Below are 24,690 nucleotides of genomic sequence, written 5' to 3'. Positions count from 1 at the left end.
ATGGAAGGTACTAAATTGTTAAGGGGAGAAATATTTGTAAATTTTCATTTGTTGGCCAAACATAAAAAACATCATCTACATACCCAAACCAAATTGGGTAAGTAGGTAAGATATCCTTTAGTAACTTTGTTTCAGGAAATCAATATAAAGATTACTTAGTACAGGTGAAAGAGGGTTACCCTATTGCCATACCAAATTTTTGAGCATAATAATAGCCAATGAATTGAAATACACAGTCTTTTATATACAATTTCATCAGTTCAACGAAAACAGACTCTGAAATGGGTAAATGAATATTATCCAAAACATCAAATAAACATTCTAAAAAGTCATCAACTGGAACTTTTGTGAAAAGTGAAGAAACATCAAAGCTAACAAGTTTGAAATCAAAATTAACATTGATAATGTTAAGCTTGTTAACTAAATCTACATTGTTCGTATTAGAATTTGATATCTTACCTACTAAAGGGCTTGATAAAGAAACTAGCCGCGCGAGGTAGCGCTAGGAAAAGACAACAAAGGCCACATTTGCTCACAATCAGTCTTTTGCTGTCATGTGTAATGCACCGAAACCACAGCTCCCTTTCCATATCCAGGACCCCACAAAACTTTCTATGGTTTACCCCAGACGCTTCACATGCCCTGGTTCAATCCACTGACAGCACGTCGACCCCGGTATACCACATCTTACAGTTCACTGTATTCCTTGCACGCCTTTCACCCTCCTCTATGTTCAGGCCCTGATCGCTCAAAATCATTTTCAGTCCATCCTTCCGCCTCCAGTTTGGTCTCCCGCTTCTCTTCTTCCCTTCACGTCTGACATATATCCTCTTTGTCAATCTTTCCTCACTCATTCTCTCCCTGCGTCCAAACCATTTCAACACATCCTCTTCTGCTCTCTCAACCACACTCCTTTTATTGCCACACATTTCTCTTACCCTTTCATTACATATTTGATCAAACCACTTCACACCACATATTGTCCTTCAACATTTCATTTCCAACACATCCACCCTCCTCCGCAAAACCCTATCTATAGCCCACGCCTCGCAACCATATAACATTTTTGGAACAACTATTCCTTCAAACATACCCAGTTTTGCTCTCCGAGATAACGTTCTCGCTTTCCACACATTCTTCAAGGCTCCCAGAAGCTTCGCTCCCTCCTCTACCTTGTGACTCGCTTCCGTTTCCGTGGTTCAATTCGCTTCCTCTAGTTTTTCTGTATTCAAATTTACCTTCCAATTAACTTGTACCTCAACCCTACTGAACCTAATAACTTTGCTCTTATTCACATTCACTCTCAGCTTTCCTCTTTCACAAACTTTACCAAACTCAAGTTACCAGCTTCTGCAGTTTCTCACACGAATCAGCCACCAGCGCTGTATCATCAGCAAACAACAACTGACTCGATTCCTAAACCCTCTCATCCAGAGGAGACGGCACACACAGACACACGTGTGTGTGTGTATATATATATATATATATATATATATATATATATATATATATATATCATTGCTCTCCCGAGAGTATTTGACCTCGTCCCTGCCCATCAGTATTCCAGTAGTACGCTTACCGCCTGATGTTTTCGGTAACCAGGTTTCGACTCCCTGCGCGTAATGGTAAAAGTGTTAGAATGATTTCCGTGGGATCATCACATGTTCTGATATTTTGACATTTCCAAAATGCCCGTGAGCTGATTGGCGGTATGGCTGGGATCCGGATTTGGGCAGCATGACTCACAGCGAGTGGGACTGGCCCTGGAGACGTAGACAGCACTTCCAGAGAGACTGGTTTTGTCCCATCTGTGATCCAGTTTACGGTGATCGCTTGCTTTTCCCGGAAGCTTGCGTACGACTCCTTGGTGCTCAATGGTAAAAACTGTTTCAGATGTAAACATCGCAAGTTCTGATATACAGTATTAGAAAGTAGACAATAAGTACTTCCCTGCTGGCTGCTTCTGAGGAGAGAGAGGTCTATTGTTTTATCTGAACCTTAACCTAGGTATAAACAGAAATGTGGTTAGTATCAGAATTAGGAAAGGCAGGCGAGTTCGTCATAGGTCAAGGGATCTTGTTACTTGTGTCCTAGTAGCATGTGGTATGCAGCCAGTGACCAAGGAGGAATATTACCGGTACTACCTGCCTGGGTATCGAGAAGGTTAATGACAGCTATTTGGGTAAACCAGTACTTCTGTGGTGTCAAGTGTCACTCCCAGTGATACAAGTTGCTGTCGTTTCTTGCTTCTTGCGTTATGTTTTCACAGAAAACGCTCGACAAAATGTAACTCATACAACTCATCCTTAGTAACTCTACATTTTCCCCCGCGGTGAGATGTGAGTGGTACGCTATAGCCCTCCCGCTTTTGGTAAATGATTCGTAAATAAGTACTTTCTTTCAATACAAACCGGCGAGTTTGTCGTCAGACTTTATGAAAGGGTCAGAAAGAGCGAATCGACGAGATTTACACCTGGTAAATGTTTATTTTTTTGCGTTGGAGGCTCCAGTCTTGGACAGAAGTCCAATCAAGAAGAACAGGAACGGTGGAACAATGAATTGGAAGAAGAGGTTGTCTTGGAGGAAGAGGAGATATACGCTTCCATTTCTGTAACAATAACCTCCGCTTTGCATGGCCACACGAGAATATGGGCGGGATGGGAGAAATTTTACTGCAGATCATTTAGAATGAAGAACGCGAGGGCTTTAATTCCGCAAACCACCATCCACACGGTATGAATTTCCTCATTTCCCATGGCAAACCTTGAAATCCTCTAGATAGAAGATCTCTGCTTACGAGTGGAAGGATGCCAAGGCCTGATGGTGGGAGTTTATATAGTATTTGTGGAGATAAGAGAGCAGTAGACGAACCAGATGACATCAAAGTTTGGGGACCTAAGGTCCTCGAAACGTGCAACAGGTGTGATGATGGAATGAAAACAGATTCACCTCTGGACCGGAATCGTGAATGGAGATTATCGTTGGATTAGAGAAAGAGGCTACCGAGAACATTAGACAACTGGGGCTCAGAGAGAAGCACGGCATAAGGAGAGGTACCAGACAGATGGTGTTTAATAGAAAAGACGTTACGAGAGAGACCATGAATGTTGGTATAGTGAATAGAAGAGGAGGCAGGTATAACACAGGGGAAAGGTGGAAGGAAGAGCCTGTAATGCTAATGCTTGGGTGCTCCCTCTCACTGGTAGGAGAGTTGGGCGGGATGCTGGAGATTCTTAGCTCCTCGTGATAGCGGGGACGAGGGACCAGAGTTTTGTTGAACTCTATCATGACCTCATTTAAAAAGGAATGTGCAGACAGGGGATGGCAAGATTACTGATGTTTAGAAAATAAGAGATTTAAGTAGGTGTATATAGCTTGTAAAAATATGGTAGGTCTAGTCAACTAGTCCCATTTTGATGAGAAAGTCAGACCAAGAATACTAACATGGAGGGTTTGAGATGATTCCGGGGACTATCTTACCACTCTTTATTCGGGAGGGCAGTACCATCCTAGCGGCTGCTGTCAACAGCCCACTAGCCAAGGGATTGCTGCAAAGTTAGGGGACGGGATATTACTCGAGTTAGCTGGGGTACTGAGAGGGGCCAATGCATTACCAACTGAACCCTCCCACTCGCTGGCACCGGTGTCATATGAGCAAGTGTTGCCACAAATTTGCAGGGTCGTGAGGGAGGCGATTACTCTACTACTGTGATCGAACTTTATTTGCTCATTGCAATTATGTGTTTGAAACATGGATGAAGATTAGAGACTGTTTTTCTTGCCTTTTGTAAGGTATTTCATAAAGTAAAGCAAAAATAAAAACTCACTAGAGAAGATAGAAATATGAAGACAAAGACGATAAACCATGAAAATAACTTATGATGTTTCCACCACAGAAATATCAATGTAGCAGTAAATGTTAATTTTTCTAGCGAGGTGAAAAAAAAAAAGTACCAATAACCTTGACGACCTTCACGCTGATCCCAGTTATTGTCTCGTTACTTTTTTCTCGGTCCCTCACAGGCAATTAACGGTCCAAGAATGTTACCTCCATCTCTAGGGTCATTATGGTCTCTGGTCTTGTCTGTGAGGTTACCAGGAGAGGAGAGAGAGAGAGAGAGAGAGAGAGAGAGAGAGAGAGAGAGAGAGAGAGAGAGAGAGAGAGAGAGAGAGAGAGAGAGAGAGAGCCCAAGGTCTAAGTGAGGTTGTCTAGCCTTAAAGCTAAAGAAAAAAAAGGCCCTCTTGTAAGAGGTAAACGAGAAGGATCGCAAAGTAAAGGTTCTCTCCTTACCCTCCTTCACACTCCGGCAGGAATACAGGTAGAAAAAATACCTTGCAGGATTAATTAACCTGAGGGAAACTTTTATAGGATAGTCATAAGGTCGAATGAACATAAATGTCATGCATCCCACAAAAAGCGACATGCATCCCTTCACTTTCTGCTATAGAGATAATATCAAGGATAAACTTGATCACCATGCTCTTGATTTACCATGCCTATGTTATTTCTGATGTTGGAGGATGAAACAATTATTATTCTTTCAAAGCAAGCAAGATTAGTTACCCAATGTTGGCATTTTACTGCAGCATGGCCGGGGAGAGACAGTAGGTTGAAAGGTACCATGATATACCACTTACGTTATGATGATCAATTACAGTTAGTCATTCAATACCGTACATTGGCACATGATGATCGTACCTCATTCTGAAACATATTAAGGCTGTTGCTCTGAGTAACGTTTTTCTGGGAGCTGATTCCACATATCAATAATGTCGTTGGTAAAAAATATTTTTCGTACAGTCCAGATTAACTTGGTGATCTCTAAGTATTGACCTGTAAGTGTTAATCTATTTTCTCCCGCTGGTAATGCTGTTGCTACTGTGAAGAAAAGTTCAATATCAGCGTTGTTGAATCCTTAAAGTATGTTGAAATATCATATAAATTTGTACTGGAGGCACCTTTTGCTAAGAAATAGTCTAATTTTCGCATTCTTTCCTCATAGGACAGAATCAATTTGGTTGCACTTCGCTGTACTGCTTCCACTTACTTAAGTGGGGGTGGGGACCAAAACTGCATTGCATATTCGAGGTGTGGTCTAACTAGACTTGCATATAATGGCAATACCACATCCTTGCTTTTGTGCGTAAAGTTTCCGTTTATGAATTCTATGTACTTTCTTGGCAGCTTTATTGCAAGGCTGGGAGAATGTGAAATCATTGGACACGGTGACCCTTAGATCTGTTACACAAGGGCTGTCCTTTATCTTGTGGCCCATCAGTTCATAATAAATTTTCATTCTTTAGGTTTTCTATTCGTCACATCCAACATTAACTGACGCGAGATGGCATTTGATATTTACTAAACCTAAACCATTCAGGGATTTTATCTCGACCCTGTTGTAATCTTAGCCGATCTTCTTCAATTAAAAATTCAGTCAATATGTCACTAAGTAATATAGGCTACCTTAATATTCTTAATACAAATAATGAAAAGTATAGGCTCGGGTGCGGATCCCTGGGGAACTCCACTAGTAACAGGTGACCACTGTCATCATTTCCCATTGCATCACGACTCTCTGCTTCCTATCACGTCACCAGGATTCTCTCCAATTTTCTCTACCACCAGAAATCCTCAAGGCCCGGACTTTAGGTATCAGTTTAACGTGGAGGACTTTGTTGAATGCTTTCTGGAAGTCCAGAAATATATCTAAGGCTTTTGTCTTGTCGTGGGTACTGAATGATTTATGATGAAATTCAAGGAGGTTTGTAAGGCATTTGATTTGCGTCTTCTCCAAACATACTGTGTTATCGATCAGGATGTATTGTTGCCAGGTAGGATACGATTGTATCTCCAATAATCGAGGTCAGAAGTTTACCTATAAGTGATGCGAGAATAATAGGAAGGTAATTACTAGGAAATTCGCGGCTTTCCTTTTTGTATGTAGGAGTGACGGATGTCACTCTCCAGTCCTGTGGAACTATTCCAACAGAGAGAGTTATGGAGAATATAGGTTAACAATCCGGGAGTTTCGTTTTTGACTTTTAATCAATCGTGAATAGAAAGTTAGGACCTGGGCATTTATTAGTCTTCAACTTATGTGTCAGGTACTTTAACTGCGACAGTAAATTCTCGTATTGTGCGAGTGCTATGTATCACTCAAATTTCGTGTCGTTACTTTCTAGTACAAAAAAGAACTAAAAAAAGATTTTTTCAGGGTTGTTGCTATGCTTTCTTTTAGTCGACAATGGGTTCGCCATCCTCCTTTACTTAGGGTCCTATTACACTCGTGCCAAGTTTCTTATTATTTCTTTTAGGATCACTATTATTGTCTCTTGCAATACTCACTTCATGTTATGTCTTGGCATCTTTGACCAAGATACTCGCTTGTCCTCCGACTGCGTTATACTGCGTTGCAATATTTAGGTCACTAAAATTTCTTAGGGGGACAGAATTTACTTCTGTGCCGTATAGCTCTCGAGTACCATTCAAACCTGTTCTTGGTTTTATTGTGTTTGTCGTGCATGGAAATGAATGAGACTTGATGGTGCATAAACTGACGTTAACCTGACCCATAATTCCTCTGGGGAAGAACCAACAAGGATGAAACTGTTTAACGCGTCGTGCAGCCCGTTAAAATTTCCATTTCAAAGTTGGGGATAATAATGCTGGTTTTAGGGGAGTGGATTTTGATATTTACATCGAACCTAACCATGTTGTGATCACAAGTGCCTAGATGTTCTCCAACACGGATACAAGTTAAGACCCCCTAAGAGGCATGACCTAAATAAAGTACATTAGCTTTTCTCGTTGGCTCGGTGACTATTTGGTTGTGAAAACTGTCTTCGACTGAGCTGATAAGTCTAGCATAGTTTGCCAGTTGATTTTTAGATTAAAATCCCCAAGAATGATAGCGTCTTTACTCTGTATTACTCGTTGTAAACTCGTACATGACAGTGTCAGTATCTGTTGGCTGACTAGTGCGTTTATAAACGATGTTGATGTAAAGTTTGGAAGATTCTGAGCTAATTTGAACATAAATGTTCAATAGCAGCAGGTGATGTATTACGAATCTTACATACAGTGCAGTTCTACCTCCTCGACCTCATGTATCCCTTACAAATAACTTGTAATCTGGTAGATTGCACTCGCTAATCAGATCATTGTTTTTTCTTGTTCGTTAATGTTTTTGTTAAACAATGAAATTAACAATAGGCCAGAATGATATTCTCCAGATCTCGCAAGAGCTATAGAACGCAAAATTAAAGAAATCAGTTAACGACCCAAATCTTGCAACGGAATACAACAACTTTTGGGAGAGAAGTTAGGAGTTGGAAGACTTAAGCAAGCAAGCCAAATAAAAATGAAATTCTAGCAATAGATAGCACTCGAGATCCTGAGATTTTATAAATATACTGGCAACAAGAAACATGAGGAGTGGAATGGAGCCCTTAGTAAACGAAGGTGGAGAACCCATTGTGACTGATAAAAGCATAGCAACAACCCTTTAGATATTTTTCAGTCGTGTTATCGCACTAGAAAGTACAGACACGAACTTTGAGACGGCGATAAGTACCACACACACAATATCAGAATTTACCATCACAGTTAGAGCAGTACTAACACAGATAACCTGAAGACTAATAAAAGTCCAGATCATGATCGGTTTTATCCAAGAGCATTTAGAAATGTCAAACATGAATTGCCGAACCTTTAAACTATGTTTTCAATAGATCACCCCATGATGGCATAGTACCACAGGTCGATATACAGACAGACGATTCACTATATTCAAAATTAGAAGCCGTGAAATGCCTGGCAATTGCCGTCCTATTAACCTCTGCAGTCTTTATTGTTTAAGGTAAGCTACGACTTTATCTCTGATAATTATCTGATCGATAATACAGAGTGGAATTAGATGGAACATAAGACCTTGAATTCCATGGTGAATTATTCAGTAACCATGACAATACTAAAGCAACAGACATTATGCTTCTAGACTTCCAAAAGGCATTCGACAAAGTTCAAGGTAAACTGATGCTTTAAGTCAGGGTCTTGGGGATTCTGGTTTCATGAATTGGATAGGTGCTTGGTTCCGAAACAGGAAGCAAATGGTGTTTCATCTCTGTCCTAACCCCTTTCTAGTGGGGTTCCCGATGGGTCCGTTCTGGGACCTATACTTTTCATCATCTACATTAATGACATGGACGTATGGTTAAAAAAAAAAAAAAATCAAGTGTCCAAATTCGCGGATGACACGAATATATGCGGTGCCAAATTGAGAAAATAGGCTAAGACACAAAATCTAGAGAAAATAACAGTAAGGTATAGAAATCGCAAATGCCATTTAATGTCACCAAATGTCAGCAGTTGCAAGTAAGAGACCTCAACAAGAAATATGATCATGAACTGATGGGCCACATGATAAGGTGCATCTCTTGTGTGAGAGATCTAAGGATCATTGTCTCCAACATTTTCAAATTCTTCCAGCACTGTAACGAAGCTGTCAGGAAAGCGAATAGGATGTTAGGATTTATCAACAGAAACTTTAGATACAAAAGCAAGGATGTAGTATTGCGGCTATAATAAAGTCTATCTAGACCCTATCTCGAGTATGCAGCACAGTTCTAGACCTCCCGCCAAAGAAAGGATATTCTCAGACTGAAAACAGTGCTGCAAAGAACAACTAAACTTACACCTACCTTATGTAACAAAGTAATTGAGGCCAGACTGCACGAGGCAGATTTGCTCTCTCTAAGTAAGAGATCGGCTTCGAGGAAAGAAAATGTTTTAGAGTACCTAAAAGATTCAACAATGTCGATATCAAAAAAATTTCTTTACAGTCGGACAAATAATATCAATGAGAGAAAATGGACAAGAAATTAGAGGTCACAGACTTAATCTGGAATGCACGTCAAATTTCTCTACCCACGGTATTATCGACGCATTGAATAAACTCTTAAGAATATGTAGTTCAAGGCAACATTACCAGTATCTTCAAAATTTGGCTTTACTATCACAGACCATTCATTTACCATTCTTTGAAACCATCATCATACCGTGATGGTGTAGTATGCTAACTTCTCGATCACCGATTTCGCTATGGCCATGCTTCGGTAACGTACAACATTGATCAACCTGTGTAGCCTGCTTTAAGGAAACTAGAAATGATTGCATAATCTTGCACATTATGTGGAGTATAAACATGGGGAGCTGCGAAGCTGAAGCTCAAAGTTTATTCTCATTATCGTCTTCATAAAAATGATGGGATGCAAGATACATTCACGTTCATTCTGACTTCTGACCTTCGTATAAAAATGTTTTTTCTCGAGATATATTACTCCTGCAAGGTATTTTTTTTCTACCCGTTTCTCCTACGGTGTGTTGCCAGAGGAGGTGGAGGTCGGGAAGAGCCCTTGCTTTGCCGTTCTTTTCTTCTACTGCTTTTAAGGGGACCGCATCTTTCTCAAAAGTGTTAATGTCAGACCATCTCCCTTGGATCTTGGGTATGTGTGGCCTAATGTGGTCTGTGCATCTTTAACTCTCTCTCTCTCTCTCTCTCTCTCTCTCTCTCTCTCTCTCTCTCTCTCTCTCTCTCTCAGCATTCATACCGTTTCACCGTTGCATCTGATGCCAAACAATTCATCAGTCCTCGTGAAAAAGCACCTCGTTTCAACCTGAAAAAAAGCCTTATGCCTCCATCACGTCCCTCCCCTACCACCAAGATCATCATTCATTTCGATATCCTTATCTTTGCCGTCTCCGCCGTCTGTCCTTAACGAGTGTGTGTTCCTTCCCATAACGGACCTCATGATACTTACCACAGCAAAGGAAATGGTGCGGGAGGGACCCCGAGGGAAGAGGGACGCTCATTTACGGTGTGTCGGGACGAGATAAGATCTACGAGCCAGGGGAGTACATGGTGCAGGTGCCGGTGGGAGAGAAAAGCAGGGCGTTTGTTAGGTGTGTGTGTGTGTGTGTGTGTGTTAATTATCTGTGTGATAACTGGCAGAGAATTTTACATTTGTGTTGCCCCGTCTCAACCTTGTGTATGGTATATGTGCCATGTGTTTACTCCAGTGTGCGTCTGGACACACACACAACACCTACTTAAGACAGGTGTGTGTGTGTGTGTGTGTGTGTGTGATTACTCTTTACGATTACTACTAGAGTGTTACAGGTATAGAGTTTTAAACTCACGTTGCCCCATCTCTTCGTGCACATACTATGCCTTAACTTCATGTAAGCACATACACAAATATCCCAGCTTAAGCCAGATTTCTGTTAATAATAGACTTGCCCCAGGTGGAGGGATTAATAGCTGGAATGGCTGTGAGCCAGCTGCCCTGTCTTGGATTTGAGCTACAGGTGCAATCTCTACATTTCAGCAAGGTCGGACACCTCTGCCTCCCCTAAGAAAATCATCCACCCAGCCCACACTCCTTTACACGTGAATTACATCTGAGCACTTTATATGAACATTCTATAGAGAATATGTGACATCAAAAAAGTACTTTAATTTCGTTCCATATACTTAGTAGAAAATAACATTGGTACAATGTACTCAACCAGGTGTATTTTCTTTTTTTTATGTTAGCTCAGACGGGTCGGGCAGCTGAGGCCCTAATCAAAGCCATCCCATTAACACATATATATATATATATATATATATATATATATCCAAGCCTAAGCCAGGTATTTATCTTATCGACCAACTACTAGGGGTGGATGAACGGTTGGCTTGACTGATCAACTGCCGTAACCAGGATTCGATCCTATGTGCTCGATCCTGGGCGGCCCGTAAACGTATCACGGTCAGAAACGCTGACCGATACACCACAGGAATTCATTTTATGTCCTATGTTATGGCTGGTAGGTTGTTCAGCTTCATGTTTATTCACTACCAGGGTCATTTAGGCTGCCAAGGTCATCCTACATCGAACCGAAAAATATCACTTTCGTTTTTAAACATAACTCTAGGACCGAATTACTGTGTATGTGGCCAAATTATGTTCTGAAATACATGACTCGTATCTTTAGATCCTTTGGTAGGATGACGAAGCAGGCATTTTTTTTTTTTTTTCGCCAATTTTTCTATACAAAGGCGTTTCCGTTCATACCCATCAAACGGGTTAATGATACATGCATTCTGAGGTTTCGTTTTTCGTTCGTTCAGTACCATAATCTGAGAGGGACATCAGGTAAGTAACTTAAAAGAAGTGAAATCTTTCCAGTGATATGAAATCTTTCAAGAAACTGTGGTAAGACTTTACCATTCTTGAGCAAACACACACATACACACACATAGTAGTAGAGTGTTTTCGCAGAGCTTTTTGATACACAATTGTGAAACAGGTCTTTGTTAATGCACTACTTCGGCGCTAATTTGTCTCCACACGAGACCAGGACAAACCCAGTACAGATGGGGCTGCCATCTGGACATCAGACATTTCCACTAATTTCCGAACTATCTGGACGTAATCTGGTTGGATGGCAACACTAATTTGAACCTGGGCCATTCAGACTGGTGGGCGGAGCGTAAAAGCTCACGCTGTGGACAGGATTCGAACCTGTGCGGGTAGTACCCAATGGATTTCGAGTCCATCTCCTTAACCACTCGGACACCACAGCTGTGTGTGATTACCATTTGTGATTACTTTATTGATTACTGTGTGTGTATGTGTCATGGTAAGAATGTAACCTTCGTGTTATCCTGTATCATAACCTTTTATATGAACAATGTCCTTACTCTCTTATCGTTACACACACAAACCACCCTAAGCCAGGTAGTCACTTACTGACCAGCGAGAGTGTGTGTGTTACATATATAAACAGGAGGGAGAAAGATACGTAGAAATATCTCGCAAAATATGGCAAAGCGGAAAGAGGGGAGTAGAGAAGCAAAAAATACGACTATTATACTAAGTGTGAGTGAAGAAGTATATAATGAGTGTCTGCTTATATAATGTGGACGAAGGAGAAGGGTAGTGTGTGTAGGTGGTGGATAGCATCACTTGATCTAGGTAACAGTCCATGATCATCTTCCTCCTCCTCTCCTAACCACTAACGAGTTATGAAGGCAATACAGTTAGACTTTACAAAAGTCACTAGAAAGGTAACGGTGGTTTAAGATCCAGCGAGTGAAGATCTCAATATGGTGACGCAGACTGAGACGCTAAAGTCATGGGAGCGATGAGGATGAAGGGAAAAATAGACGGTTGTACCATGAGAGGGAAGGAACGGATAACCTAATAGGGGAGATACGCAGCAGGAGGGCGGACTGACCACTTTGGTCTCTATCAGTCGATGTTGGTGTGTGTGAAGTGTATTCCCAGACGGTGAGGACTTTACTCATACATATGCAGAGTGAATCATGAAGCAGACAGGAGCATATAACCCCCCCAGGATGATATGAACCGTCGAAGTACGCTACGAGATTTTTTTCCTACTCTGAGCAATAAAGATGGAGCTGCCTCAACCTTAGACACACAATATAAGTCTCGACTGTGTCTCGTCTAGGATTCGAACCTTAGTTATCTCACACGTGTTTTATAGTCAGACACACTAGCCGCTGCGCCACGGAGGTTCGTCTATCTATGATCTATATTTCCTTTCCTAGTATACACAATATACCGTTAAGAGCATGAAACGGACTTGCCTAACACAGCACAAACCGGTATGAGTAGTGACCTTTAATTCGTCTGATTTGCTCGCTGGTGAATGATCGCCAGTACAGAGTGTTAGTCTCCTCCGTAGAGCTAATCCAATACACGTTCACCATCACAGCCATTGCCGTAACAAGCTCAGCTTGGCCGGGAAGATGAAACGTGATCTAACTCTGGATCCAATCATGCTTAAAGACTTATCGAGCTTTTAATCATTCTGAATGTTACCCTAACATTGAGGACGATCGAGTTTCGTTCGTTCTTTTTATCGAGAGATAAGCTAATAAGACCAAAGATGTTCATCCAAGCCCTGTTGATTCTCCTATTACGACCGTGCATGGCGTGTCGTAGAAGGCGACTAAAGGGGAGGGAGCGCAAGCCTGGAAATCCTCCCCTCCCATTTTTTTAATTTTTCTAAGGAAAGAAGAGAAGGGGGCCAAGTAGGGATATTTCCTCCAAGGCTCAGTCGTCTGTTCTTAATGATACCTCGTTAAAGCGAAAAAATGGCGAATATCTATGAAGTACACACACACACACACACATATATATATATATATATATATATATATATATATATATATATATATATTCCTATGAATCCACGGGGAAAATGAAACACGGTAAGTTCCCAAGTGCACTTTCGTGTGATAATTACATCATCAGGGGAGACACAAGAGAGAAATATAACAGTCAGTTGATACACAACGAAGAGACGTAGCTAGGACGCCATTTGGTAAACATGCGATTGTCCAAGACAGACATCGAGCGTGTCATGAACTATCATGTGGACAAGGTGACTTGCTTACAAATTTTATCGACAATAAAGTTATCCAATTCATATAGACCATCAATAATATTATGATTCTTTGTGTATTTAATCATAGAAGATTCAATGATATTTCTCGTGGTACTGGAGTTAGTTTATAACCGAGATGGCATTACTTCTGTCAATAAAAGGATCATAGTTTTTAACGTGATTAACCAAGGCATTTGATTCTTGTCCCGTTCTTATGCCATATTTATGTTCCCTAAGTCTAACAGAAAGGTCTTTATGAGTCTGCCCAACATAAAACTGATCACAATTTCTACATGGCACTTTATAGATGCACCTAGGAGAATCTTCTGGCGAGTTCCTCAAGATATTCTTCATAGCATTATTGTTGCTGAAGGCAACTTCTACATTAAAGGATTTAAGCAACATGCGAAGTAAATTAAAGTTATTATCAATAGGGAAAACTAAAAGATTTTTGGTGTCAATGGGAGGTTTGGGCTCAACTCTATAAAATTATTTCTTTACTAACTCAAGAGATTTATCAATAAAAGGTCCAGGGCACTTTGATTTATATCCAATAGATTATTTCTTCTCAAACTCATCATCAATATACTCTGGACTGCAAATACGTAATGCCCTAAGTAACATAGATTAAAATGATGATAATCTGTAATGTTGAGATGAGTAATAATGGATATATGAACATAAATTGGTGGTTTTCTGTATATGCTAAACTTAAACTTGTTTCCTTGCCTATGGATCATGCAATCTAGAAATTGTAACATACCATTATTTTCATTTTCTACAGTAAATTTGATGGAAGGCACCAAGTTGTTAAGTAAGGGGAGAAATGTCCGTAAATTTTCATTTGTTGGCCAAAAACAAAGAACATCATGTACATACTTAAAGCGAAGTGCATTAGAAGGCAAGATATCCTTTAGCAATTTTGTTTCAAAAAATTCCATAAAATATTACTTAGTACAGGTGAAAGAGGGTTACCAATTGCCATAGCAAATTTTTGAGCATCATAATCTATTGAATTGAAATACACAGTCTTTTATACCCAATTTTATCAGTTCAGTGAAAACAGACTTTGAAACAGGTAAATGAATACCATCCAAAACATCAAATCAATATTCTAAAAGGTCACCAACTGGAACTTTTGTGAAAAGTGAGGAAACATCAAAGCTAACAAGTTTGAAATCAAAATCAACATTGATAGTTAAGCTTGTTAACTAAATCTACATTGTTCATATCTTACCCAATAAAGGGCTTAATAAAGAAACTAACCATTTTGACAATTTATATGTGATGGAGCCTACTGAACTCACTGTAGGTCTTGCTGGAAAATGTTTTTTTGTGTTTTGATAATTCCATACATGTATGGCAATGAAGGGGACAAAGATGACAAACATTTGATAAGAGAAGTTATTGCAAATTAGAGAAATACAGTAATTCAACTAATGATGAAGTAAATACCTAAGGGTTTAGTGTATGCTAGTTTGTCAAAAGCTGTGGAACCTAATTGCCCTAAAAGATTTATAAGAGCTAGTAACACCTTAAAAAAAGAATGATATACATATTACTGAAGCAGGTAAGGCAAACACTTGTGATTATAGACAAGTAATTATTCATCTAAAATGAATGATCTTTTGAATGATGACAACATACTAAACTCAGTAAGAATCCCCTAGAAACAGCTAATTTCTATTTCAATAAAGAACTGAATTTGTTGTCGAAAGGTAATGGTTTATTGATAAATCCCTAAGATAGCAAAGAAATCATTTTATAGAGTTGAGCCGAAACCTCCCAGTGACACCAAGAATCTTTTAGTTCTCCCTTTCATGATAATTTTACTTTACTTCCCATGTTGCTTAAATCCTTTAATGTGAATGTTGCCTTCAGCAACAATAATACTATAAAGAATATTTTAATCAGGAACTCACCAGAAAATTCTCCTGGGTGCATCTATAAAGTGCCATATAGAAATTGTGATAAGTTTTATGTTAGGCAGACTGGTGAGGATCTTTCTGTTAGTCCTAAGTAACAAATATAGTATAAGAACGGGACAAGAATCAAATGCCTTGTTTAATCACGTTAAAAACTATGGTCATTGTATTGACTGGAGTAATGCCATCTCAATTATTAACTAGAGTACCACGAGAAATATCACTGAATCTTCTATTATTGAATACACAAAGAATTATAATATTATTAGTGATGGTCTATACAAATTGGATAACTATTGTTAAAATCTGTAAACAACTCACCTTGTCCACATTATAAGTTTATGGTACGCTCGTTGTCTAGTCTTGGACAATCGCATGTTTACCAAATGGCGTCCTAGCTACGTCTCTTCGTTGTGTATCATCTGACTTATATTTCTCTCTTGTGTCTCCCCTGATTATGTGATTATTACACGAAAAGTGCACTTGGGAACTTACCGCGTTTCATTTTACCCGTGGACTCATAGGAATATACTTGATCACGAGCAAAATATCAAATGTACTGAAGAAAGCAATCTAGAAAAAATTATACAGAGGGAAGAAAAATAATCCCGAAACAGACATCTAACGTAAAGGTTCAACAGGTACTACACCACCGAGCAATTTAGAAAAACGCATCACACATTCTCTCTGGAACTTTTCCTACCACTCACTATAATAAATATGTGGCCAGAGGCGATTGCACTGCATGGGGGCAGGCGTAGCTGCAAGACCTTAATCTCTTGCGTGAAACTTTAAAATGCATTGTCCTTAACACATCTTAGTATTTCACATACTTCACAATGTTGATAGCAAGGCTATCAACATTGTTGCATTATCTTGGTAAGATTAATACACATTTAAAAATACAGTCATGGAAAACCGCAATCTTTGTATTTTTCCGACCCTGGCGCAGCCATTAGCGTAAAGTGGCTCATTTCTGCAGTAGTTTCTAAATTTCTGCAGTGACCATAACAAACACATTAGGCATCTAAGAAATCGGCCGCTAGCGTTAACTTCTCGGAACACGTTGAATACAGCGTCATCATGATCATTAACATGAAGCAAATCATCAGATGTCACCGATTTAATGAGACAAAAGCCATTAGAGTCTGGTGACGGTACTAACCCTAGAGTTCTCTGGTGGAACAAAGTCTGTTATAACAATAACGATAACAGTTATAACAATAACGATCATAATAATGATACTACCATTACTAATGATAATGAAACGTGTAAAGGCGGCTTGAGTGCATGGTGCTACGCTGAAGTTCTTTGTAAAGGGGGTGACTGTGCTGTTGATTGGTTCGTCAAGATTTGCAAAATACGTATGTGTATATGGATCGTCCTAAAGTGCCTGAAGACTGGCGGAATGTATGCATCTTGCCACTGTGTAAAGGCACGGAGGACGAAAGCGAGTGTTCACATTACAGAAGCATAAGTTTGTTAAATGTACCTGGTAGGTTATGTAGTAGGGTGATGACAGAGGTTGAAGGCATGCACAGAGCATCAGACTGGAGGGGGACAGTGTGGTGTCAGAAGTGGTAGAGGAAGCGTGTATCAGGTGTTTGCTTTAAAAAAAAAAAAATTAAGAAATAATGAAATAGGAATATTTTACATGCAGCTTTATGGATCTGGAGAAAGGACACGATAGTATGGAAGATGTTAAGAAATTTTGGTGTGGGAGGAGAGCCGCTAGCAGCAGAGAGAAGTTTTTATCAAGGGTGTAAGGTTATGCGAGAAAAGAAACAGAGTGAATTGTTCCAAGTGGAGGGTGGTCTGCGGCAGGTGTGTGTGTGTGCTTTCACCATTGTCGTTTGATTTGTTTATGCATGGGTGGTGAGAGAGGTAAATGAAAGATTCATGGAGAGAAGGGTGAGCATGAAGTCTGCAGAGGATGAAGGGGCCTGAGAAGTGAGTCAGCTGTTGCTTGGTGATGAAACAGCACTAGTGGCAGATTCGAGAAAGAAGTACGTGAGAAAGGAGGAAGACGAGAGTAAATGTGAATAAAAGTAAGGTTATTAGGTATGGCAAGGTAGAGGGAACAGGGTATTTAAATCGAGTTTGAGTGGAGAAAAAGTGAAGGAAATGAAGCATATTAGATAGTCAGGAGTAGACATGGCTGCACATGGAACCATGGAAGTAGAAAAGAGCCATGGGATGAATGAGAGGACGAAAGTCCTGGGAGAAATGAAGAATGCGTGGCAAGATAATGATAATGATAAAATGTGGCAAGACGGTTTCAGTGCATGGTACTGAAGTAAAGATAGTTATGCTTGAAGGTGTAGTAGTCCTAACAACGTTATGTGGAAGCGAGGCATGGGCTATAGATATGCATGTATAGACCAGGGTGGAATTGCCGGAAATGCAATGTTCGAGGATACTATGTGGTGCGAGGTGTTTTGATCGAGAAGTGATAAACGGGTACGAGAGAGATGCAGCAAAAAGTGTGTGGATGAGAAAGCTTATGAGGGTGTGCTGATATGTTTTGAACATATAGCGTGAATGAGGAGAAGTTGACAAAAAGGATTTGTGTGTCGGAAGTAGAGAGGAAAGAGAAGTTACAAACCTAATTGGAGCCTGCGGAAGTTTGGAGAGAAAAAGATTTCAAGTGAACGGGGCCTGAACATGAAGAAGGGTGAAATGCGTGCTCAGGATAGAGTGAATTGGAACAATGTGGCATACAATATTCGACGTATTGTCAATGGACTAAACCAGGGCATGCGAAACAGTCGCGGTAATCCATATAAACGTTTGTGGGGCCAGGATGTGGATGGTGGGCTGTGGTTTCGGTGCATTACACAAGACAGCTAGAGAATGGATGTAAGCGAATGGGGCCTTTGTTTGTGGAGCAACATTAACGTGTGGCACAGCTATCAAATATGATATGATAATAATAATAATTCGCTTCTCGTAGATTTGCTGACAATCATAAATTACAACCATTTGTTACTAGATTCAATTCAGTAGCTGAGAGGATGTTTGCCGACTAGATTATTTCTTTTATTTGCTCTTACTAAGAGATTTCTGAATTCTCTCTCTCTCTCTCTCTCTCTTTTTTTTTCCATACATAGTCGCCATTTCCCATGTTAGCGAGGTAGCGTTAAGAAGAGAGGATTGAGCCTTAGAGAATATCCTCACTTAGCCCCCTTCTCTGTTCCTTCTTTGGAAAAGTAAAAGACGGGATGTGCATAGCAACGTGATGTGCAAAGTAAAGATCTGGTGATATGCATAGGAAGAGGTTGATTTTACTCAAACCGATTTCTATGTACCTAGGACGAAGCTACGGTTATTACTATACTCTAAATCTATCATTGACACTTTTTTTTCCCTCTCAGTTAAATCTACATAAGGCCACATTTAGATCATGTTCCGATCAGAAATTAACATGAATTTCATTTAAAGAACGAAGTGATGGAGGGAGGCCTATGGTGAACGATTCAAGTTTACACGTAAATGAACGTACTAGAAAAATATGGGAAAATATAACGTGGAAAGAAACAGATCTCATGAGGTTTCTGCCAGTGGTAGTTTTTAAGGCCGATACTCCAGAATTCATTAAAAGTATGGCATATACAAAAGAAAAACTAAATGTATTAGGAAATAACTCATTGTTCACGAGAAAGAAATACGTAAATTATTTCAAGCATATCACTGTGCATTTAATGCCACCGAAAAAAAAGATCTAACCTTAAAATTGTTTAGTTACTCGTGTTAGATAGACTGGTGTAGCATCCTGTAAAAAAAGTAGGGTCTACCATATAAACTTCCACAGAAAACAAATTATATTTCTCTCAAAGAAAACGTAAATATATGGTGTAACCAATATATATTCAAAATGAAAAAAAACTGACAAACACTACAAATTTGGTTCACTACATAAGCTTGCATTTTTTCCGTACAGTAGGTTCAACTACTTTATAAAGAAGGTGAATGCCATTTCACACTTTCAAGTGTTGTATCATTAATCCTTTCTGTTTGCTTACAACTATCATCAAATAGTTAAATACAGACATCTCTGCATATACACTTTACAATTTATGTCATTTACAGTCATATCACTAACATATCCAGATAGACTAAAGCGCTAATAGTGCCTCTATAGTAACTTTTATCTATTCTAAAGTCTAGTAATAACATCGGGCAATCTAATGAACCCTGTTACTATCCCCTTAAACATGTTTTACGCGATACATTTCATTGTAAAGGAAATGGATCTGGTAGTATCGATTTGCCTTCGTCTACTTGCCTCAGATACATCTCTTAGCCCTTTCCTGAGTATTAATTTTGGGCTCCTAATTGAGAACCTAGCACTTTGTTCAATATCATTACCTACTGAACTCTGCTCAAGGTGTCAACAATCTCATGGTTCGCTAGACACGTCTTTGGGAATCAACAATGAACTGGAAGTATTTAGGGCAGATAAGAGAGACAGATAAAAGTAATTACATCGTCTTCCGTTGTTGCATCTGCTGTCTACAGCAGATAAGGTAGCTTTTCTCGGTACCCTTTTTCTCCTCTAACTCTATTTCAAATGATTCTGATGCTATTCCTCCTCATGTTTAGCAATGCTCTTCCCGACTCATGTAAATGATTTTTAAGGACGACTGGACCCGTACCATTGTGGACGATGCTATGGTCGCGAGGAACGCAAATACCAAGACTGAATCTACTTACAAAAGGATCCTAGACAGATTTCAAAGTTTGCGTGATTCATGGTTGATGAAGTTTAGCCTGATATTGAGTAATGAGGATGAGAAACAGCAAAAGGAGGTCTCGATTTGATTGTGATCTGACAGAAATCCCAAATTAGGAGAATAGTTATGGACACCAACTGTCTGCTGGTAGATTTTGGAATTGCATTCAAGTTCAAGGAAATATTTAGCAAGCTGTTCCTATCCTACATTAGGCCAAAACTGGAATATGCTCCTCAGGTTTGGTCACTTAGATAAAAAGCAATTCCATTAAGTCCAGGAGAGAGAGAATCAACAATGATGGCACCAAAATTTAGAGATTCAGATGCTTCGAATTTGCCCATTATGGTAAAGAGAAGAGTGAGAGCTGAACTGGCCCTAACCTTAAAGTTATCAAACTAGATTGATGACCTAGACAAAGAAAAGCTCTTCGAATGATGAAGGGTTATACCAAACAAAGGACATGGCATAAAGAAGTGTTTTCATGATACGTGTGGTGGCTGAACGGAATAAACTGAGTGAGGACAAGTGCTGATTGCATGCAGAAGTTTCACAAGTTGAGGAGATGGGGCTTCGTTGGTGTAAAACTCCCTTCCTGTACAAAACAAATAGTTATCTACAAACAGGGAGTCGCACTCACCAGCCTGAGCTAAGCACCCATTTATCTCCCAGCCCCGAGGGATGGCTGAACAGTTGAGTTGACTTGGCTAGACTGCCATAACCAGAATCGAGCCAGGGTGACTAAGCAAGACACCATGAAGACTCGTGTGTGTGTGTGTGTGTGTGTGTGTGTATGGTACAGATATTGATGTTTACACTTGATCCCCATATGTTGAACTTCATCACGCATCCCTTTAGATTTTTGTATATCCTCTGCATTTACGGTTTCACGAACTGATTTATTCTATTCATGCAATACTATCATTCTAAAGATGTCCATTTATCTTTTTCTAACAAGTTCATTAAATTGTTGACATCTTCAGACCGATTCAAAATTTTGAGGTTATGTCGATTTAGATATCTTCGTTGCCCTTCGTTTTTTTTGAGTTTCTTTATATGCGGTGCCCATACATGAAAAGCAAACTGCAGTCTAACTCTACGACGTGAACAGCTGGCTAAATACTTTCTTAATACATGTATCTAAACGAAATTCTTTCATTTGCCAACGAACAATTTGTCGCCTTCATAGTTTTCCTCAGGTTGGGCTCTTGTAACACGTTAGAAACAATGGGGAATCCAAAGCTAGACTTGCACACAAATTCCTGCAGCTTATATCCTGCTTGTTGATAATCATATCAATTCCTCTATGGCTCATTCTCATTACCTACATTTACCAAGACTAAATTTTAACGAAAATTTATCAGATCAATGTTGAAGTTTGTCTACGTCCCCTTGCTGGTTGATGAAATCCTTTTCACTCTTTACGTTCTTCATGACGTCCGTGTTGTCCACAAACGTATTCAGGTATGGGGCAAGTCTTTTTGGCAAGTCATTTTAACAGATCATGAAGAGCAATGCTCCCAAGACCGAGCCCTCTGGCTCACTACTGCAGACTACAACATATTTTGAGAAAGCTCCTCGACATGCTTCCATTGTTCCCTTCCAGTCTGGTAATTTTCTGATTATCAAAGGAGTCTTCGTCATTTCTCTGCCTGAAGATCGAGCTTCTTTACTAATATCCTGTAGGGTATAGCGTTGAATGTTATCTGGCGATCCAGACACTTTCTCGTAAATGTGCAAGTAGTTTGTTACGAATGACCTCCTTTCCCCGAATCCGCACAGTGTCTCGCTTTGGTACTTTTTCCTTTGCAGGTAGTTATCCATTTTCATTACACTTACCAGTGTTTGACAGACCCTATTTGTAAGACTGGTCTGTAGTTCAGAGTTTATCCCCCGTCTCGTTTTTTAGACCGTGGTACGACTTTTAGGCTCATCTGTGCGGTACTCTCTTCAGCACATATGAAGAAACCTCAACGAGGCCACGAGACTTCAATGTGTGTGGATGTGCGTGTGTAATCCATTTTTTTTTTTCCTGATGTGTTCAGGAACCTTCTTTAACAGATGATTTTTAAGGTTTCATCAAGACGCAGCAGAGTTTCCTGCACGTTATCAACTGCTATCATTTCCGAAGGACAAATGGTGTCTCGTCCCTGGGTTCATTAGTCAACAGAGGTGCTAATGAATTCTCCACAGATTATAACTTGATCCTCCTTCCTCGGCAACTCAAGAGCGTCTGCCTGAGCAAACTTAGCACTATTAATACTGTTGCATCAGCTAGATTAATGATGAGCGAAGACAACAACAGCTCTAGATAATGTTACTCTCTGCACTGCACTCCTAAGCAGATGCGCCCGCCCACGCATACCTGGATAAAACGGCACCGATGAACGTTAAAAGGAAGCTCATGCACTCACTTTCGCTGTGTCGTTCCAAGCGATTATGTTGAAATGGTTGAACTGTTCCTCAGCCTTACTGGAAATACATTCTATCCGAGATCAAAACTCAGCCAATGCTTTACTTGCAAAATCTCCGAGCTTTGCAGTTTATTTCCTTTCGGTAGTCCCCACGTGCGCACCACTGAAGATAAGCGATGAGACCAGATCCATTGTACCTACCTCAGTGTCATATCGGTTATTACCAGAGATGTCGTCACCCATTTGAAGCCAGATAGGTTCAGTCTCAGCATTCATTCCAACAGCGAAACAACGTTTCAGAACATGCCTACTGGGGCAAGCTTGGCATGACAGGCTTTGGTTGAAAGAGAGTTTTGAATTCTTCTATGAGTTTTATAAGTGGGATAACGATGAAAGTCATGTCTGTTCTTGTTCTTTTCACTTTTTCATTATCGTATCTTGCGACAGACAAGATTTGGCGCTTCTCTCCTGGGAGCAAAATCACTGGTGTTAGATCGAGTAAATAGCTCCTATGTTTTTATCATCATTACTATCTTATTATTATTATCATCAATGTGTCTTTATTAGTATCATTGCTATTAACTTTATAGTTATTTCCACGATTTTTTTTTATAGTGCCTGATTTGGCACAGGCAAAACATGACCCAGTCAAAGGCCACCCTGGGTGAATGAAATAAAGTGAGGGAAAACGGAGGTAAAAGTTAATTAGGACTTCTGATGCGTTTTAAATCAGACTCCTGAAGGTACATAGGTATTGAGAATGGTAGTGTAAGTGGTAGTAATGGTCGTAGTAGTAGTGGTATGTTTGAGAAAGATGCAAGTCATCATTACTAAAGATATCAACTTGAGTTATAATGACCAAGGCACCGTAAAAAGAGTATAAGTATAGAGAACTTCAAACACAAATGTGACAAAGTGGAAAACATTATAGAAGTGAACGTCGGGACGTAATATATGACTTCTCAATATAAAAATATACAGGTCTTAAGAAATTACTATCGGCAGCTACATAGGAAAAAAGTTGTATCTCTAGTTAGAGTTCAGAGACTTCCATCCGAAGAGAAAATTATCGCTTTAATCTTTAATATGGGTGACGGATGGAGAGCCGAAGTCATTTATATTCTGTGCTATTGATTCCCCATCATTGCCGTTTCCCTCATCCCCAGTCACAACTCCATACATCTTACCATGTAGACTCAAGACTTGTAATAGTCTTATTCGAACGCTCATTTTTCTCTCTCTTTCCTTTATACACAAGCACTATTCTGCTGGTGTTCACGCATAATGTCCTGGGATATAGTCAGGCATCTCGATGAAACAGTCATCCACATCATTTGAATTTTGCTCCTCCAGGACACCTTTCATATGGTTCCTGCCATTTCCAAACTGCACGCCAATCACGAGAAGAGAAGTCCCTCGACTGGATTTCACCCCTGATCGTCCAACAGTGATGATACAGACCCACGCCGTGGGTGACATTTCACTTGCTGTGTCACGATATGCAGACGTTGTCAGTTTCCTCCTCAGTCATCCATATGAGAGAGAGAGAGAGAGAGAGAGAGAGAGAGAGAGAGAGAGAGAGAGAGAGAGAGAGAGAGAGAAATCGGAACTGAATAATTAATTAGATAACATGTGCGTTCCTGAGCTAACCTGCATTCCTAGATGTACATCAAGCCAGCTCCTAATGCTAACACCATTGATCCCAGTGAACGTGCCTTTCCGAAATCAAGCAAGAAGATGGAGAGGATGAGGCAGAGATATGGTCATGAACTCAGCATACAAAGGAGCGTTTGAGATTGCCAGTCAGGGTTTGTGGATTTATAGTATTATTAGCATTATCGGAGATGACAGCGATTCGAGATGGGCCAAACAGTTCAGAATATTCGGCCAAACTCCAGTCATCTGCAATGGAATATAACATCCACCGGGTGTCTCAAAGTGAGAAATTCTCACGGACTCCCTTTATTCGCCTTAGTCTTCGTATCTTCAGAGTTTATCATCGTTACTATTTTGCCACTTTATATCAAACGCGTACGTTTCTAATCCATTAGATTTCGTTCCAGTGTATGATAGATATACAGTTTTCCAATCAGAAAATATCTATATAATTTCGTGTGTAGTTTTACATTTCAGTATCACAGGAGAAGCACTGGGAGAGTCAG

The 24,690-nt window shown here is 39.9% G+C and overlaps 1 protein-coding gene and 1 non-coding gene across 3 annotated transcripts in view; both read right to left on the bottom strand.

Annotated features, from left to right (window-relative positions):
- Positions 1 to 24,690, bottom strand: part of LOC139766248 (uncharacterized) — a 345,965-nt gene that overhangs the window by 299,816 nt on the left and 21,459 nt on the right. The window lies entirely within an intron of this gene.
- On the bottom strand, positions 11,548 to 11,629 carry TRNAS-CGA (transfer RNA serine (anticodon CGA)). Its single transcript has one exon. It is a non-coding gene; the product is annotated as a tRNA-Ser (tRNA).

This window comes from Panulirus ornatus, chromosome 4 (assembly GCF_036320965.1).
Source record: "Panulirus ornatus isolate Po-2019 chromosome 4, ASM3632096v1, whole genome shotgun sequence".
NCBI lineage: Eukaryota > Metazoa > Arthropoda > Malacostraca > Decapoda > Palinuridae > Panulirus > Panulirus ornatus.
This window is presented reverse-complemented; position numbering and strand designations above follow the sequence as displayed.